The 17,932-nt window shown below is 42.0% G+C and overlaps 1 pseudogene; it reads right to left on the bottom strand.

Annotated features, from left to right (window-relative positions):
• Positions 1-15,783: 15,783 nt before the first annotated feature.
• LOC137760316 (U6 spliceosomal RNA) lies at positions 15,784-15,884 on the bottom strand (annotated as a pseudogene).
• Positions 15,885-17,932: the final 2,048 nt, after the last annotated feature.

The raw sequence follows: 17,932 nt of genomic DNA, 5'->3' as shown, positions 1-17,932 counted from the left end.
AAAACCTATTGTGATTGAACAATGAAAGAGAAGGGGGTTCAGAATAGTGAGACCATACACAAGTAAACAGAGTGCCATGACGTGTTACAGGTGCTATGATAGGAGTATTTATCAGGATAACTTAGGGCCACAAAGGGGTTACTAGAGTCAATTCCATTGCTCACCATTCATGAGTATGGTATTTTTCTTCACGAACCTTAATATTATTACTATTGTTAATAGACAACAACATAAAGTAATTGGCATGTGCTAAGCATTGTACAGGCATTTTCTCCGTTGTCTCAAAATATGATGAATTAGTTCATTCAGAAACCCCATTGTAGGGCTTCCCTGGTGGCGCAGCGGTTGAGAATCTGCCTGCCAATGCAGGGGACACGGGTTCGAGCCCTGGTCTGGGAAGATCCCACATGCCGCGGAGCAACTGGGCCCGTGAGCCACAATTACTGAGCCTGCGCGTCTGGGGCCTGTGCTCTGCAACAAGAGAGGCCGCGACGCTGAGAGGCCCGCGCACCGCGATGAAGAGTGGCCCCCGCTTGCCGCAACTAGAGAAAGCCCTCGCACAGAAGCGAAGACCCAACACAGCCAAAAATAAATAAATAAATAAACCCAAAGTTTTAAAAAAAAAGAAACCCCATTGTATAGAAGAACCAAGGCTGGGACATGAAGTAAATCGCTCAAGGCCACATGGGGAACTGATACAGCTAATCTCCTCCAAAGTGTACCTTTTCAAGGGAGGCTACCCCGCCTCTAACAACAGAGCTGCAGCACCATGTGTCATCTCGGTTTGTACAGAGTATCAGAAAAATGTCATCTACTATTTCACATGATCACCTTCCTTTTCATAAAATACACTGTGACTAGCACCTCCGAAAGGGAGTGCTTTGTTCTCTCCTTACCAGTAAGATCATGCTTTTTTGCTTCAACAACTTATGAGTGCCAGTGATACAAATGGCTCCCACGAGATGAGACTAAATTCCTAAAATGTGGGCTGGATGCAGAGCAGTTTGCTATTCCTTTAGGAGGGGATTTTGTGGGCATTCAAATACCTCCAGGTAACGGGTGAATTCCACTCCCATGGAAGATTGTATCTCCGTGTCTATACCTTAGTGGTCAGTTTTAGACTTTTCAGGTCAGAAGTACAGGAAGCCAGCCTTTTGAGGCTCATTTCCAGAAATCCCTTTAGGCTGGTTGGCACTAGTGACTCCTAAAGACTACTTGAGTTTGAGACTTTGGAGAATCTTCCTGGTCTTACACACAACACTGCAGTAAGGAGAGGGTGGCAGTTTAGAGCCAGGATGGGGCTGAGGGCAGGGCAAAGCTGAAGAAGGTGCCGGGATAAGGTCACGGAGAGTCACAGTGAGTGCTGGAAATAGAATTCAGGTCCAGCACTTTCACCTCTGCAGGAGACTGATCCTTGTAACCTGAAACAGGGTTAGCTTGGGGCGAAGCAAAGCAAAATTGACATCTTAAGGGAGACTTTTTTTTTTTTTTTCCTTTCTTTTCTGCTGGAATCTAAAGACAGACTCCTTGGCTGGGTGATAAATGTTTTCACTGAGGAGAGGCCCTGTGTAGCTAAATTCAGTTCTGCCCACCCTGAGATAGTCCCTTGCTCTGACCTTGACCTGAATGTTTAACAAAGCTGTGAAATGGAAAGCAAGACTAGAAAAGACCAGCAGAGAAAGAAAAGAATCATTCATTGCAACATTGTGAAGAGCTCAGGTGTCTGATTACCAGGCTCTCCATTGTTGCTTGGGCCCCAGCACATGGTTGGACTTTTTAAAAAGAGTGTTATTATTATCTGAGTAGAAAACATAAACGATCATTCCAGTGGAATCTGATAACGTTTTTTATCCTACGTGACTGGTGACTATTAACCTCTAGCTGTCAAGTGGAAAGTGTCAGATCTGGAGAGATCAGAAACAAGGTAAGTTGTATAAATAAAACCCCTACATGTATAAAAACAGTTGTTTTGGAAGCAATATGACAACTTTCTACTACCTGTCTTGGAATGGCTAGGTTACCAGGGAAACTGTGTAGTGGGTGTCTTTGTTCTTTAATTCATTCTTTGTCAGGCAGTGAATAGCTGTGGGTCTCTGTGCTGTGGACAAAAAAAGACACAAGCTCATCTGTCCTCAGTGAGCTTATGATGTCCAGGGAAGATCCAAAAGGAAAAGTACATGAACATGAGACTCGGACATATTGGAGGCTGCATGAGGGGCTGATGGGGCTGGGAGCATAAGCAACTCTCTCCCTGAGCTGCTTTGCTTCGGGGGAAAAGAGTCAGCAAGGGTGAGGTTTGTGTTCAGTACTGGGGGGTTCTTGGGTGTGAGGGAGGGATAACGAGGTCAAGCCAGTGACTATTCTCCACGCTTGCTGCATGGGGTGGAGATGCGTCCTACCGGGAGAGGGCTCTCCAGCTTCCAGGAAATATGGAGGGGAGCCCTGCTCTGTAGTTCTGCCTGGATCACACATCAGGAGAGGTCACAGCCTGGGACGCATTTCCTAGTGATGGCCCCCAGGGTGTGGATCTCAGCATTGTCCTTGGGACCAGGTAGCAGCAGCAGGGGCAGTGGTGAGAGGCTCCAGAAGAGACCCCTTGATGGAGATCTAGAACAGGAGAACAGCAGGGCAGCGAGCCCATGTGGGATGCTGTTTATTGACTTACCACTGGATGAGACTTGAAAGTGAGCTGAAACAGGGGTGCCTATTAATTGCGATTATTGTCGTGAGGGTGATTGCACTGTATCCGCAGGCTGGTGAGGCCCAGTGAAGAACTATATACAGAAGACTCTAATTCAAGGCAGTGCCAGAGAAACCAGGGTGGGCTTTGTGGGAACTAGATGACCGAAATTCCCTTTCAATTCAGAGTTTATGATTTTATGAAACAAGAACTGTGGAAAATCAGGGAAGAATTTATTCAAGGCGTGTATCAGATATCAATTTGATTATGCACCTCTCCACAGCCTCTCCCATTTATGCAGACCCTCTCAGGCTCGCCTGACTCTGGTTCCAGAGTTATATATTTTATCACAATTAAAACAAACAAACAGAAGAATAGGTAATATTCCTCAATAATGATCAGTATACTGAAAATTGATCTAAAACCCAAATAACATTACTACTGTCACAGTACTCCTAAAAAATGTTTGTAGTCTTTCTTTATGTGGGGAATTGTGAACACAGATTTTATTTTCTTGAATGTTAACTTACTACTCTGAGGTTACAAAAAGAGTTCTTGGTATTAGTAGCACAACAATGTCAATGTAGTTAACACACTGAAACTGTACACTTAAGAATGGCTAAGATGGTAAATTTTAATGTTATGCATATTTTACTACAATTTAAAAAGAAAGGGGAAAAAAAGGGCCTTTGCAAGCTTGGAAGTTTTTCAACTAAGAAAAAGACACCTAAATGTACCCAAGTACTCTATTACTCTATGCATTTTAGGAAGCCAAGTGTACGTCTTTGTCCTTGCCCTTTATTACATGATGAAGTACATTTGCAGTTTCCATATTTTTCATGGAGAGTTAGAATGGTGCTTTGTTACCCTTCACCACTGTGATGGAGGCTGCTGGTGCTGACATCCAAGGTCCCCTCTTCTTCTTGGGTTTCCGATTGACGGCACTTCTCAATCCCGTGCACCAGATGGTCCTCGAGACTAGTTCTCATCAGAGCGAACATGCCTCACTTAGGAGTGTGGCACCTTTTCCATGCACTCTCTTTGTTCCTCTGCTGACCAAATGAAGGTGTTTTTAAAGACTGAGAAGAAGGTGGGACTATAAGAAGGAATGAGCCTGGATCCCCAAGTGACTGTGTGGAACAGAGTTTTACTGCAGCCTTGCATGAGACTGGGACAGGGATGAGAATAAACTTATATTGCGTTAAGCCACTGGAATTTTACTCTTGTTAAGCAGTTAGCCTTCTCTGACTAACACAACCATAAAAGGTATTACAGACACAGGATGTATATTGATGAACCTGTAAGCTAAGGAAAGGTCAGGTAGGCAAGGGAAGTGGAGATTACCTGTTTAATGATTCCCAGGTGTAAGTCTTGCTCATTAATCATGTGGCAAATATGTTTAAATAAACATAGACAGGCAATTCCTGTTCAACAAATATCTCAAGGGAAAGGGGTTTTGTTGAGGCTTGGACCAGAATGTTAATGCCTCCCTTTGGGCCTAGCACAGCAGTTGTGACAGAAATCAAAGAAAAAGATTTCCCAGGGAAAAATGAAAATGCAACTCAAGGGGAGAGAGTCAGGAGCCCTCAGTACAAGAGTTCCTTTCAGAGTTCCTGCTCTCCCAAATCTTGGGGATTTAAGATGTTTTTCTACAATGAAGATTAATGCTGACACCAGACAAAGGAAATTAAGGCCCCCTGACTCTCAGGAGTTCCCCAAGCAGTATCTATCCAGTCCTGCTCCTGGTCCCATCCCAGCCTTTGTTCTAAGTTCTCATGGACAATGTGTTGGAGACTGGATTCCTGCCTGTTGACCCCAGCTCTGCAGCCCAGGACAAGCCGTCTGCCCTGCCCTGACTTGGAGGGATGCCCTCACTCTTGGCCCCAGTACAGTCCATGGTATACTTTGGTCAATGGTACTCTCAACCAGATGGTGCTTCCCAGTGTAGAATGACCACTCACCTTCATACATAGTTCTTGGAGGTTAGTAGGGTACATTTTTATGACCCTTCAATGAGTTCATACTCACTTAAAGTAAATCTTTATCATGGCCTTCAAGGCTCTGCATGATCTGGGTTCTGCCCTTCTCCCTCTAATATCTTGGACTGCCTTCCCCCCCCTTACTCACCATAGCTACCCTGATTTTTCAGTTCCTCAACAATGCAGGCTCTTTCACAGGGCCTTCCAACCTGCTGCTTCCTGTGCCTGAAAATGCTCTCCTCCCAGTTCTCGCTGTCCTAGTTCTTTTTCTCCCTAGGTCTCAGCCTAGAAGCCGCCTCCACAGAGAAGCCTTCTCTGACCGACCACCTAAGAAGGTCATCTCTCACCCCTTCCCCAAACCCTCTCAGCTCAACTCTTAACTCCAGTCATTGTGACAGCAAGAGTCTTGTCCCGGTGTCACCTGCCAGAACCTTATCTCGGCTGTTCCTGGCTTCCTTTGGTCACTGCTTGAGGGTTTCTTGGATGCTGCAGTGGGAACTTCACATGCACAGCCTGGGAATGGGAGGGAATTGATGCCACATGACCAGTGGGAGCTGGTAGGCCAATGCTCCTCTCTTTAGTCCCTCGGATGGACAGTTTTGAGGTGCGTGCTATATGGTTCCTCAGTGCCCCGACGGGATCGCTACCGTGGACCACAGCAGTGACCAACTTGAGACTATACCCTAGTTGCGGCTTTTCCTCTTTCTTACTTTTCCTTTCCCCGGTCCTCACCTCTCTTCCCTAGGGTTGCTTCCCCAAATAAACCACCTACGTGCAATATTTTGCCAAACTTCCCTTGGAGAACCTCGGTGAAGAGAGTCCTCTCCCTTATTTAATATCTTAGGATCTTCATTTCTCTCATAGCACTTATCACAGCTTACATTACTTTTATTTATTTCTATGGTTATTTTTTGTTCTGTGCAACTCATCCATACAATTAGTTTGTAAACTCCAGAGGGCAGGAACCTAGTCATTTTCAACTGTCTGTATCCTCAGCTCCCAGTGTGAAGTAAATATATATTAAATGAATGAACACATCTTGAAAATGTTGTATTTTATTTTAAGAATGACACTTGTATTCTAGGCATTCAGAGGCAATATGACATACTGGTTAAGAGCATATGAATCTAGAGTCACACTTTCTTGGCTTAATTCCTGATTCTGCCACTTAAGTAGCTCGGTGGCCTTGAGCCTATCACCAAACCATGCTGGACATCAATTTCCCCACTTGTAAAGTGGGATTAGTAATAGTACCAAGTGCAGGGAATTGTTATGATGCTTAAATAAGTTTTATATATAAAGCACCCAGGACAGTGCCTAACACATAATAACTACCTGATATACTTTATTTATTTCTTTACTCTTCCCCCTTTTATAGTCATTTAATGAAATTCAGACTTGCACAGATGTAATATCCATTTTAGATCTCCATGTTTATCAATCCTTTAGCTACATTTTTCAAGTATGCCTGGGTTGAGTAATATCAGCCTACTGACCCATAGCCAAGAATCAGGTAAGTTAGGGCTGTGGTACATTAAACATTTCACATGTCTTTGGTTCCCCCTAAAAAGTGCTTTGAGAACATATATAGATTAACCGAAACTAGACAAAGACCAATGCTAACATTCCACATGTTAATTTCCTCCATTTCTTGTCTTTTGCGGTGTTTACTTCAGTGTGATTGCATTTTAAAGTTATCAGCTAGAACTAACACCTAATGGTAATCATGATCACAAGCTCCTAAATGTTTTTTTGGAATTATAATCTGTTTAAGCAATGATCACATGTTACATTAAGAAATGCTGCTAGGGTGAGGGTTGGGAATAGATGGCTTTATTGATTTGAACACAAACCAAGGACTGCTTACAATCCTGCCCTGTCCCCTCCCAGCTCATCAGGAGTAAGACCCTGCTTTTCCAGGTGGAAGGAACTCATGCCCCATCAATATTGGCTTTTTATGGGTCACTCTGATAAGAGAATTTGTGCCTATCTAGGGACTGGAGAGTGTTAAGAGTCTTGGTTCCAGCAAGCTGCTTTCCTATAGAGTCACTCCAGAGGAAGAGCAAAACCCACACAGCACTCTTCTGCTTGGGTCACAAGCCCCCCTTTCAAGTGACTTCAAGGAACACTTCCTAAATGCATTTAACTCTTGGGAGAAAGAAGCTGTAGACAGTGGGTTCTAGTGCTGATAGTTTCAAGCCAAGACAAAGAGGCTGTGTGTTGGCCCGCGGGAGGCAGAGATGCGGACACCTGGATGTTGTCCTGGGCTGCGGAAGGCAGGCAGTACTGCGTTCTCCCGTCGTTGTTGCTTCAGCTTCCCCACTTGCGGAGAGGAGCATGCCCCACTCCTCTCCTGACTTCCCTCTTAACTGCTCCCTTCTGATGGATCCCTACCCACATTGGGGCAGGCAGGTGGCCAGGCCCTGTGGGTCAGAGTTGGGTAAGGCAGGTGGCAGGGTGGCATGACTCTAGGAAATAAGGGGGTGGTGCAGAGTGAGGGAGTAGAAGTCTCAGCAGTCTCCCTCTAGCGCAGGGTTGCAGTGTACCATCATAAGGTAAGAACACTGGGGGGGGGGGCACTGAGTGCTGTGGAGCGTAAAAGACAGGAGACATGGGCCCTGATTCTCCCACTGACCAGCTCTGTGATCTCCTCTTTGAGTCTTTGTTTCCTGGAGATTGGACAAGTGCTTTTTATTTATTCATTTATTTATTTTTGGCTGTGTTGGGTCTTCGTTGCCGCACACAGGCTTTCTCTAGTTGCGGCGAGCGGGAGCTACTCTTTGTTGCGGTGTGCGGGCTTCTCATTGTGGTGGCTTCTCTTGTCGCGGAGCATGGGCTCTAGGCACATGGGCTTCAGTAGTTGTGGCACGCAGGCTCAGTAGTTGTGGTTCGCAGGCTCTAGAGCGCAGGCTCAGTAGTTGTGGCGCAGGGGCTTAGTTGCTCCGTGGCATGTGGGATCTTCCCGGACCGGGGCTCAAACCGGTGTCCCCTGCTTTGGCAGGCAGATTCTTAACCACTGCGCCACCAGGGAAGTCCCTGGACAAGTGCTTTTCAAACTTGGGTATTTGCTGATTCTATGTGAGCTGATTTTGAGCCCTTTGCTTTGTATGGTCTGGTTCTGCCCACATCTCACTGTCATATGTTCACTGACCCTACAAAAGTCAGCAGGGAAGCTCATGTGTGGCTTTTGCAATAAGAATATGATTTTAGATGCTATTATTTTTCAAGCATATTAAACTAATATTTTGTTTATTATTTTTCAGTTGTTGTTTTAGCCTAGAAGAATAGGCTGTAGAGTTGCACTTAGCCTAGGACATGGCCTGTGGATGAGCTTCATAAAAATGATAAGATCTCCTGAAATGACACATAAGTGTACATATACATTTATATGTGTGAATATATGTATACGTATACGTATGTGTGTATGTGTGTGTTTGTGTAATACTGGATTTAAATAACATACCACTTTTTCAAAAGTTCCTTCGTGTTTTTCTGTGTGACTTCATTACAATTTTGTTATGTTCTGTTTATATCCATTACTTTCTTGCCTCACTGCCATCCCCGTCCATATTGCTGCTCAAAGCAGAATTTTAAGAACACCTCAAGGTGTTTCTAAATGAAGCCAGTAAACAGCTTTAGCCGACACCTCCAGCGTGGCATGGTGATACAAGCCAACACAAACAGGGAGTGGGAAGTTTGCTGACAGCTCTGGGCACAGAAACCTCAGGACTGGTTTGGTGAGGCAGACTCGAAATCAAGCAGTAACTTGTGGGGGAGCCAAAGAGGACTTAATCATGTTGTCTCTTGTACCAGCTCCCTGCACAAGGAAAGGAAATTCTAGAAGAGGCTGAGTCCTCTTTTAGTCAAAGCAGGAGAGGAAGCATCCATGACCAGCCCAACTGGGGCAGGAATGCAGGTACACGGATGCTAATTCAGCACCTCCTGTGTAAGGTCTCAGGCAGGGCTGGGTCGACATATCTTCTTTTGTGTTTGGTGTCTGGGAGCCGTAACTAAAACTCCCAACATTATCCTGTGTATTAGTTAGGATACAGATTGGGTCATTCTAATCACAAGATTCCCAAACACAGTGGCTTAAATAAGAAAGGAGTATTTCTTTCTTATGTATTAGCTCAGGTATCCTGTCCAGAGTCAGCTGGTACCTTGTGCCATTGGGGAGCCTGCTCATAAAGTGCCTTGCTCCACTAAATGTTCTTCATTTATCCTATTTAAAAATGAAGCTGTTCCACAGCTATACGGTAAGCCTTCAAAATCTAAGAAAGTTTGTGGAAAAACAAAGGAAATAGAGACAATCAAGCATGCACTGCAGAGTGTTGGCAGTATGGTGTAGAGGTTACATGGGGCCTTATCATATTGCTTGTCATTTTTCCTCTGCCACTTCCTAGCCTTTGAGCTTGGGCAAGTTACTTAACTTCTCTGTGTCTAATTGATAAAAAGATGATAATGGTACCTACCTTGAGGTTTGTTGTAGGTTTGCATATATTGAAGATTTAATACATGCAAAGTGCTTAGAACAGTGCCTAGACCATAGTTAGAGCCCAAGAGTGGATACTGTTGATGTCCTACCTTTATCCATTGATACTCACCATTTTGTAAACTGCAGTTGGGTATTTACTGCAAGAATTTGTGACTCTGCCTCCAGGCTCCCTCTGGCCGCTGAGGGTGTGTTCTGCTACATGCAGGGCAGATCCTAAGTGCTGAGAATTTAAAAGATATCAAGTCCTTCTCAACCAGGAGGCTGAGCTGCCTTCAACAGCTTCCTTGTCTCTGGAGTGAGACAATTCTGAGGTGTGTTCTATATCATTCCACAGAGGTCCCCAGGGTGACTGAGCCCTGGTTGCCCACATTAGAAACCTGCTCATTGACATATTCTGTATTGCTTCCTTGCTTTCCATGGTTCATTTCCCCACCCTCCTGGTCTTCCTGGCATTACCACCGAAATTAACTACTCACATTCAGGATCAGCCTCTGGGATATGCCAACTAAGCCACGCTCCCCTTACTATACACTTTTGTCCAACCGTGATGATCTTAGGATGCACTCTGATCCTGGCAGCGCTAGCTCTTCCCTTTTCATGCACCTCTACCTTCTGGTGTTCCTTTTCTCACTTTAACAATAACATCTGCACCAGGGTGAGACAAATGCAGATTCCATACTCCTCAAACCCACCCCCTGCACTGATGTACATACTGAGTCCCATGAAAACCAGGCCACAAAGGAAATGGAATATTTTGGCAAGGAATATTCAGTGTCTTTGGGGCTTGCTCTCCTGCCTAACTTCCTGCAGGTTTCTTTTGATTTCTCTTGGGGACTGCACATATGGCATATTACTTAGATTTGTGCCTGGGTTATGACTGCATTCAATCTGAGACATGGGGGAGGACTCAGGTACACAGCTCTACATCCTGTTGTGATGGATAAGCATTCTCTTTCCATTTCCTCCCCAGGGCAGGGAGAGGATGGAAGTGTTTTTCATGAAGACAGGAAATATCTTCACTACTATGTTGTGAGCTAGATGGAATTATTCTAAAAGAGCAGGTCCATAGGGGTGAGGAGAAATTTACGTGGGCTGGATTGTTAACGAAATGATTAAACAATAGTGCTCTCTGTGGCCACACCCTACTATTTTACACAACGGAAAAAAACAACTTGGCAAAATTAAATCAATGCTGCCTTCTTTAAAATGTGCTATCATTTCACTGTTACAGGTGTGCAAGACCCAGTGCCAAGAAACCCAAAGATAATACAGGTAGTCCTCATTTTGTAGGATTCCAATATGCGTGAATTTCAGTCACCACAGTTTAGTTAGTTGAGTTAAATAAAACCAGTCCCCTCCAGCAACATGCTTTAGATTTCAGTCTCCCTGGTATATGAACCGTGAGTACTTGCATGAAGTACAAAGGCTACTAGCTCCTCAGTGCACATATTTAGGAAGCTCATCACCTCTTAAATATGTGCCTCACCATCACAACCATGTCACTTCTTTCAAAGTCTGTTGGTGATTGGTCTCTGTGCGTCTGTTATTCAGTTTACACACAAACAGCAAAGTGTGCAGTTGGGTTGCCTCCTTGTCTTCCAGTGATAACCTATGTGACATTTTACACAAATGGATAATCAATGGAATGAATTGTCAACAAAAATGAAAGCGAAGAAAGAAACAAAAAGTGATAATTCAGGAAGTAAAATTCAAATTGGATGTAAATTGAGTTTAGAAAATAGAGCTGAGCATGGGAATGTTGACACTGGAGCCATTCTAGAGACTCAAGGTAAGCGACCAAAGGAATTGAGGAATTTATTTCTGTAAGTGTGGAAAATGACAAAAAGATGATGTCTCAGAGGAAATGACACCAGCACCCCCTACCACGCACACACATTAAAGGGACTCTCAGGTACTTCATGGTATTAAAAGTGCAAAGGATAAAATGGTGGAAACATCCAAATTTAGAGAAGAGGCTGACAATTTACCAAGGCATAGAAAAGATACTTCTTCTGTATTGTAAGCTATATGACAAGAAGGCAAGCACGGTCCTAATCACCCTAGATAACGTTTTTACAAAGAAATAAAACACTTTAATTCTAAATAATATATTAAACTACAGTGTGCTAAATAAATATTTGCTTTATTATTTTTTTCATTATACATTTATAACTGACAGAGAGTTTTTACTATTTTGACAAAAATTTCTAAAGGTCACCGAACAATTGTAATTTTTCCCAGTGATTATTAAGATCACTTTGCACAGTTTCAGCCTGCATGGCTAGTTTTACAGTACTGCACTACAGCACAAAGACTGCCTGTACTTGAAGTTTTATCTTATTTATTAGGATAGTAAGAACATGTGGGCTTTCGAGCCTGGGTGCCTGGGTTCAAGTCCTGACCCCAGCACTGAACTGCTTGCTGTCTGCTGCTGACCAACTAAACCAACTTATCCGAGACTCAGTTTTCATATTTGAAAAACACAGAAGCAATAATACTTACCACATAGAGTTCTTGAGGTAGCAGATGAGGAGGCCTCTGGAAATGCACCTGACATTCTGGAAGCATTCAATTAATAAGCTCTGTGAGAGTGGAGGCCCTGTCTCTTTTCTTCATTGTAATATCCCATTTAGAACAAAGCCTGATATAGAATAGTTGCTCAATAAATATTTGGTGTAAAATGTTGAATAGTTGTGTTTAATGTTCAACAAATGTTAGTGACCTGATTCTCTTCCTCTTTTCTTTTCTTGCTTTCTCAGAGCTGTACACTTTCAGGGAGTTGAAATCATGGAACCAGTTTTTCTGAGAACCCAGGAGGTTCATCAGTGTCCTTCCCTTGCAGTCATTGCTGTCTTGTTTGTCCCTGCCCGTTTGATTTAGGTGGCAGGTCACTCAGCAAGGTTAACATTTTTCACATAAATAATGAACTCATACAAATCTATAGGAAAAACATTAAGTCTTCAAAGATGGGAAAAGAAAAGAACAATTAATTTGCAAACAAACTTAACAAATATTTAGAAAAATTCAGCCTCACTTCACAACCAAGGAAATATAAATCAAAACCTGAGAGATGTTTCTTTGTGGTCACATTTTCACTGATCTCCAGAGTTATGGAGACAGAGGCTAGTGGTAGTGAGGTAAGAAGACTCTCTTCTCAACTACTTTGCTTGTGAGAATTGGTATAATCCTTTTAGAAAGCAATTAGAACACAAGGACCATGGACCTTTAACCCAGTAATTTTACTTCTGGAGACTGATCCTGAGCATTCAATGTGGATGAAGCTTTAGCGTAAAGATTTTCATCACAGTGTTATTTTTAAGAGTGAAGATGGAAAACTACCTATATATCCAACAATAGGGACTGCTTATGTGGAAGATGATATATACACTTTTTATTAGGCAGTAATGTCTGTAAAGAGTTCGTGTATAAAGAGTATATGTCAAAATGTTTGTGATTGTGATAGAACGTTGTATATAATAAACATTTTAAATTACATATAAAATACAAACAACTGATGTCTAAATGCCTTCCTGGAAGAAAATGTGAATAACTACCATTTATTGTGATTTTACCATTTTCCAGATCCTTTGCATATTTTATTTCTAATTCTTATAACAATCGTACTTGTTAGATATTGTTATGCCCATTTTACAGATGAGAAAATGAGGCTCAGAGGGCCAAGTAACTTTTCTGAAGCTCCACCTACTTGTGTACATCTGTTTTATAGTAAAATCTGTACCTCCTTGCCAAATCAGACTCCTTTATTTGGTTGAGGTTTTTTTTTCAAGTTGTGAACTAATGAATAATTTTCCAAGTTTCTGTGTTTTAAAATATTTAGAAGCATAGACTACTTTAATAGTGATCATAAACATGGTTAACAAGAAAACAATGCAAACTTAATAAATCGTTTAATCACTCTGAGCCTCAGTAGCTATTGAATAGCTCATTTTATAGGGCTGTATATCAAAATTAAAGTGAGATAGCAGATAACATGTACAAAAACACTTCCAAGTTATTAAAGGAAAGGTGTTCTAGTTTTAACTGCTCTTTTCCTAACATCTTAAATCGAAAGTTTTATTTACTTCAGTTATTTATGAGTTATCATTTTTACTTTAAATATTACAAGGGTTGAAAACCTTCAACAAAATGAGTGCTTCCTCACGTACAGATTTTAACGTCTATCTCAGTTAAGAAAAGGGGGGGGGGCGGTAGTCATTGTTTTGCAGAGTTGACATGGAAAACCTAACATACATCCAGCATTCTTCGGGAAAGGAAGTAGAAACCTCCTGTATCAGATGTTTTGGAAAGAAAGTAACTGCAGAATAGGCTGGAAGTTCCAGACAGGAGCTTTCCCAAAGCACTTTTATTGATTCTTGTTGAGTACTCATGGAGTTGAAAATCTCTGTCTCCATTTTTCATATTCTGAGTCTGACACACTGCTGTCAATGGTTATCTCGCTATTTCTCTGAGGATTTGGTGGTGTTTTTGCTGCATTTGGCTGTGTGTGTTTGTGTGTGTGTGTGTGTGTGAGAAGAGCATCACCAGATCCTAAGCACTTATGGAGCGTTACCTTCAGGGCTGTTAACTCTGGACTCTCTCCAGGCTGCCAGGATCGTCCTAGATGACTCTTCCTGAAAAAAGGACAAGGTGCGGCTCATCCTCAAGGATGATTCAGATCCCTGTGAACCTCATCAGTTTATTTGGGTTTTGTCCCTGGGCAACCTGGAAGTGCCTGCAAAAATTTAGGAGATGCAACCATCTCGTTGTTTCTGCACCAAGAGAGACTCCTGAACGGCTTCTAGGAAAGCAAGTAGAAATGTTTGGCTGGGACAGCTGCACCTCGACTTTCCTACAAAGTTCATAGGGTTATTTGGTGAGTGACTCCCTCCCGAAGCCTGCTTTTGTGCGGCCACAGTTCTAACTATAGGACTGCCTGCCACCCAGATCCCTTAAAGGAAGGTGCCTTCAGAGCACAGCTCAGCTTGGGGTAACTTTCTAAAAAGAATTGACCTTTTTTTTCTTTAAGAGAGAGAGAAAATTGGCATGGAGTCAAACATCAATAAATATACAATTGGTTCCATTTACATGACACACTTTTTGAGTCCTGCCTTTTACACTGAATAGTAGTTATCTCCCCAGCACAGGTTGCAACTGTGAAGTATGGGAGCTTCAAGCTTGCCTACTGGAAACCGTTCAGGGCCCTTTCTCTCTCAGCTGTAATAACATTCACGGTGATGTAAGTTCCATCAACATCTTTCAGCCCGGGAGGAAGTTTGGTTTGGCCGATTTAAACTTAAAATAGGGAAAGAAAAGCTTGTTTTCTTGTTCTTCTTCTAGACTAGGCTGCAGTTTCAAATTAAGTTGCTGTAACCACCTGTACTTATTTATAAGCGGAAAATGCAATCTCACACATTGACTACAATCTTTGGCAGACTCTGATAAGATCCCAGATGATCTAGGAGATGATTGTAAATTGTTTCCGTGCATGCTTATTTATGTTCTTATTGGACTCTTTCTCTATGTATAGCACTCCGTCTTATATGTAGGAATATGGCCAAATGACAGGTTTAAAAACTTGTGTAAAGAAGACAACTTTTGGAGAAACTAGAAAAACAATATCCAACAATAAAAAAATGGTTGTGTTCAAGGATGGCAAAAGCTTGTTGTGAACCTTTTCTTTCAGGATCAGATAGCCTAATTTTAGGCTTGTGAGCCATTTGGTCTCTATCGCAACCACTTAACTTTGCTGTTGTGATGCTAAAGAGCACCCACAGTCTGTGGGTGAGGCTGTGATCCAATAAAACTTTATTTACAAAACCAGGCAGCTATTTGCGGGCGACAGTTTGCCAATTTCTGAATTATGGTATAATCCATTTGATGCATGCATTTGGTATGTTGCTTTCAGATGAAAGTAAGGGAAAACCCAACTAAAGACAACTTAAGAATCAAGTTAATTCACATAAGAAGATTATCTCATGTAAGAAGAAGTCTCATTATAGGGAAGTCCCAGGGCTAGTTAATTAAAGCAGTTTGATGATGTCATCCAAGGCCCAAGTTTGTTCCATCTTTCATCTTTCTGCTCTCCCATCCTTGGCTCATTGGCTTGTCCTCAGGCTGACATGGCTTCCACAGTTCTAATGTTACATGTAGGTGCAACAACATCTGGCAGAAGAAATAAGACTTTTCCCCCATGTATTTCTTTTTAAGAACAAGACAGTCTTTCCAAGAAGACCCTTCCATTCCATAGACCATGTCTTATCGACCAGAAATGGACAGAACATTTCAAGAAGGGTTTGAACAGTATTTGTTGCCTACAGCTTCTATGACACCAAACATGGTGACATAAAACAATGGAAATTTATTCTGTCACAGTAGTTCTGGAGGCCAGAAGTCCAAAAGCAGTATCATTGGGTCAAAATCAAGGTGTCAGTAGGGCCGTGCTCCCTCTGGAGGTTCTAGGGGAAAATTCATTCCTTGCCTATTCCACCTTCTGATGGCTGCTAGCATTCCTTGGCTTGTGGCCACGGAATGCTCAAATCTCTCTTTGTTCCATTTTCATATCACCTTCTCCTCTGTGTGTCTGTGTGAAATCTCCCTTTGCCTCTCTCTTTCTCTCTCTCTCTTTTGTTTAAAATATGGAATGCTTCACAATTTGCATGTCACTCTTGTGCAGGGGCCATGCTAATCTCTCTGTATTGTTCCCATTTTAGTACATGTGCTGTGGAAGCAAGCAATGCCTCTCTCTTATAAGGACACTTGTGATGGCATTTAGGGCTCACCCAGATAATTCAGTATACTTGACTTATCTCAAGATGCTTAACTTAATCACATCTGGAAAGAGCCATGTTCCAAATAATGTAACATTTACAGGTCTGGGTATTAGGATCTTATAACTTTGGGGACCATTATTCAACCTGCTACCATCATGGAGAACTTTGATTGTCAAAGTGAAAAACTTTGACGTTTTTTTAAAGTAATAGACAGCCATTAAATCAACTACCAGCAAGAGAGAACTACCATGATTTTTTTATATTAATTAAGATTTACTTAAGTCAAATAAGGGAGGTGTCGGCCTAAAAATATTGAAATTCAGCAGGCATGGAAAAATCTGGAATATGACTGTTAGATAGGCAAACATCAGTATCTGCTGTAGCATACTTGTATGCAACTATTGTGTTTAGCAAGAGCTCACAATGACTTAAGAAAATAATTTTTATAAAGTAATAAGAAAAATGTTTTATCTATAGTATGGTCACAACACAGAGTGAAATACTCTTGTGCATAAAAAAAATGGAGACAGTACACTAAAAAAGTTGCTAGTGGTTTTCTGGAGGTGGTGGGAATTTAGGTTATTGACTTTCTTTTCTCTCCTTTTTTGTATTTTCCAAAGTTTTTGTGAAAAATATATATGTTGCTTAAATTAAAATAATAAATCAATAGCATTATATTGTTAGATGATAATACTAGAGTATTTTTAAAGATAATATCAGTTTATTTTGTATCATGTCACTTAATTTCTCTATCTCATTTAGTTTACCATATCATGAAATTACACAGAATAGTCACAGATTCTACCCAATTTCTTCTGCTTTCAAAAAGACCTAGAACCCTTACCTTGTCACTAGAGTTATCTTTCTGAAATACAGGTTGTGAGATCCACCATACTTCTCATCAAAAACATTTAATGTCTTTCTGTTGCTTTAGAAAGTATCTTTTCTTTTTTAACTTTGGCACTCAGAGCTCTCCACTACCTCGTCCAAATTCTTTTTCAAAGTCCCTGACACCAGATGCCCACTACATTCAGTCATGTACTTCTTGCTCTGCCATGCCCTTTTACACTCTTCCCCAAGCTGATTTCTAACTCAGGGCTTCTCACTGTGCTGCCAGATGGAGGAGCAGCTCAGCTTCCCCAAGGATCCTATGAGAAATGCAAATTCTCAGGCCCCATCCTAGACCTACTGAATCAGAAACTCTGGGGGTGAGCCTACGGACGCATATGTTAACAAACCCTCTAGGTAATTTCAATACATGCAAGTGTTTGAGAGGCTCTGGGTTAGCTCTCTTTGTCCTACTTTCTTTATTATTGCATTCTTACATCTGTAGCTATCAACATTGCTAGAATAACCACTGTATTATTCTTCCTAGAGAATTAACTTGTAAATCAATTTTATAAGCATATATTGTGCCAGCCATTGGCCTTCCAAATGAATAACATACCTGTATTCCTATGGTTTTCTTGCTATATCATTTTTCCTTTAGGTAAGTATTTCTTATCCTGTTTTAATGTATTTTATGATTACAAGTCAATGAACCAGGGCAAGAATGAACACCTTTTCTTTTTTTTTTTTTAAATATCAGCCAAGAAACAGCTTCTTTTTTTTTTTTTTTAATTTTTATTTATTTATTTATTTATTTATGGCTTGTGTTGGGTCTTCGTTTCTGTGCGAGGGCTTTCTCTAGTTGCGGCAAGCAGGGGCCGCTCTTCATCGCGGTGCGCAGGCCTCTCACTATCGCGGCCTCTCTTGTTGCGGAGCACAGGCTCCAGACGCGCAGGCTCAGTCGTTGTGGCTCACGGGCCTAGTTGCTCCGCGGCACGTGGGATCTTCCCAGACCAGGGCTCGAACCCGTGTCCCCTGCATTGGCAGGCAGATTCTCAACCACTGCACCACCAGGGAAGCCCAACACCTTTTCTTAATGATCCTCTGGATCACTTAGTCTAAAATCATTGAATGCCTGCTTTGAGCCAGGGATTGTCTATGATTCAAAGCCGTTCCTTCA

This window comes from Eschrichtius robustus, chromosome 2 (assembly GCF_028021215.1).
Source record: "Eschrichtius robustus isolate mEscRob2 chromosome 2, mEscRob2.pri, whole genome shotgun sequence".
Lineage (NCBI taxonomy): Eukaryota > Metazoa > Chordata > Mammalia > Artiodactyla > Eschrichtiidae > Eschrichtius > Eschrichtius robustus.
The sequence above is the reverse complement of the archived record's forward strand: the minus strand, read 5'-3'. Positions and strand labels throughout refer to the sequence as shown.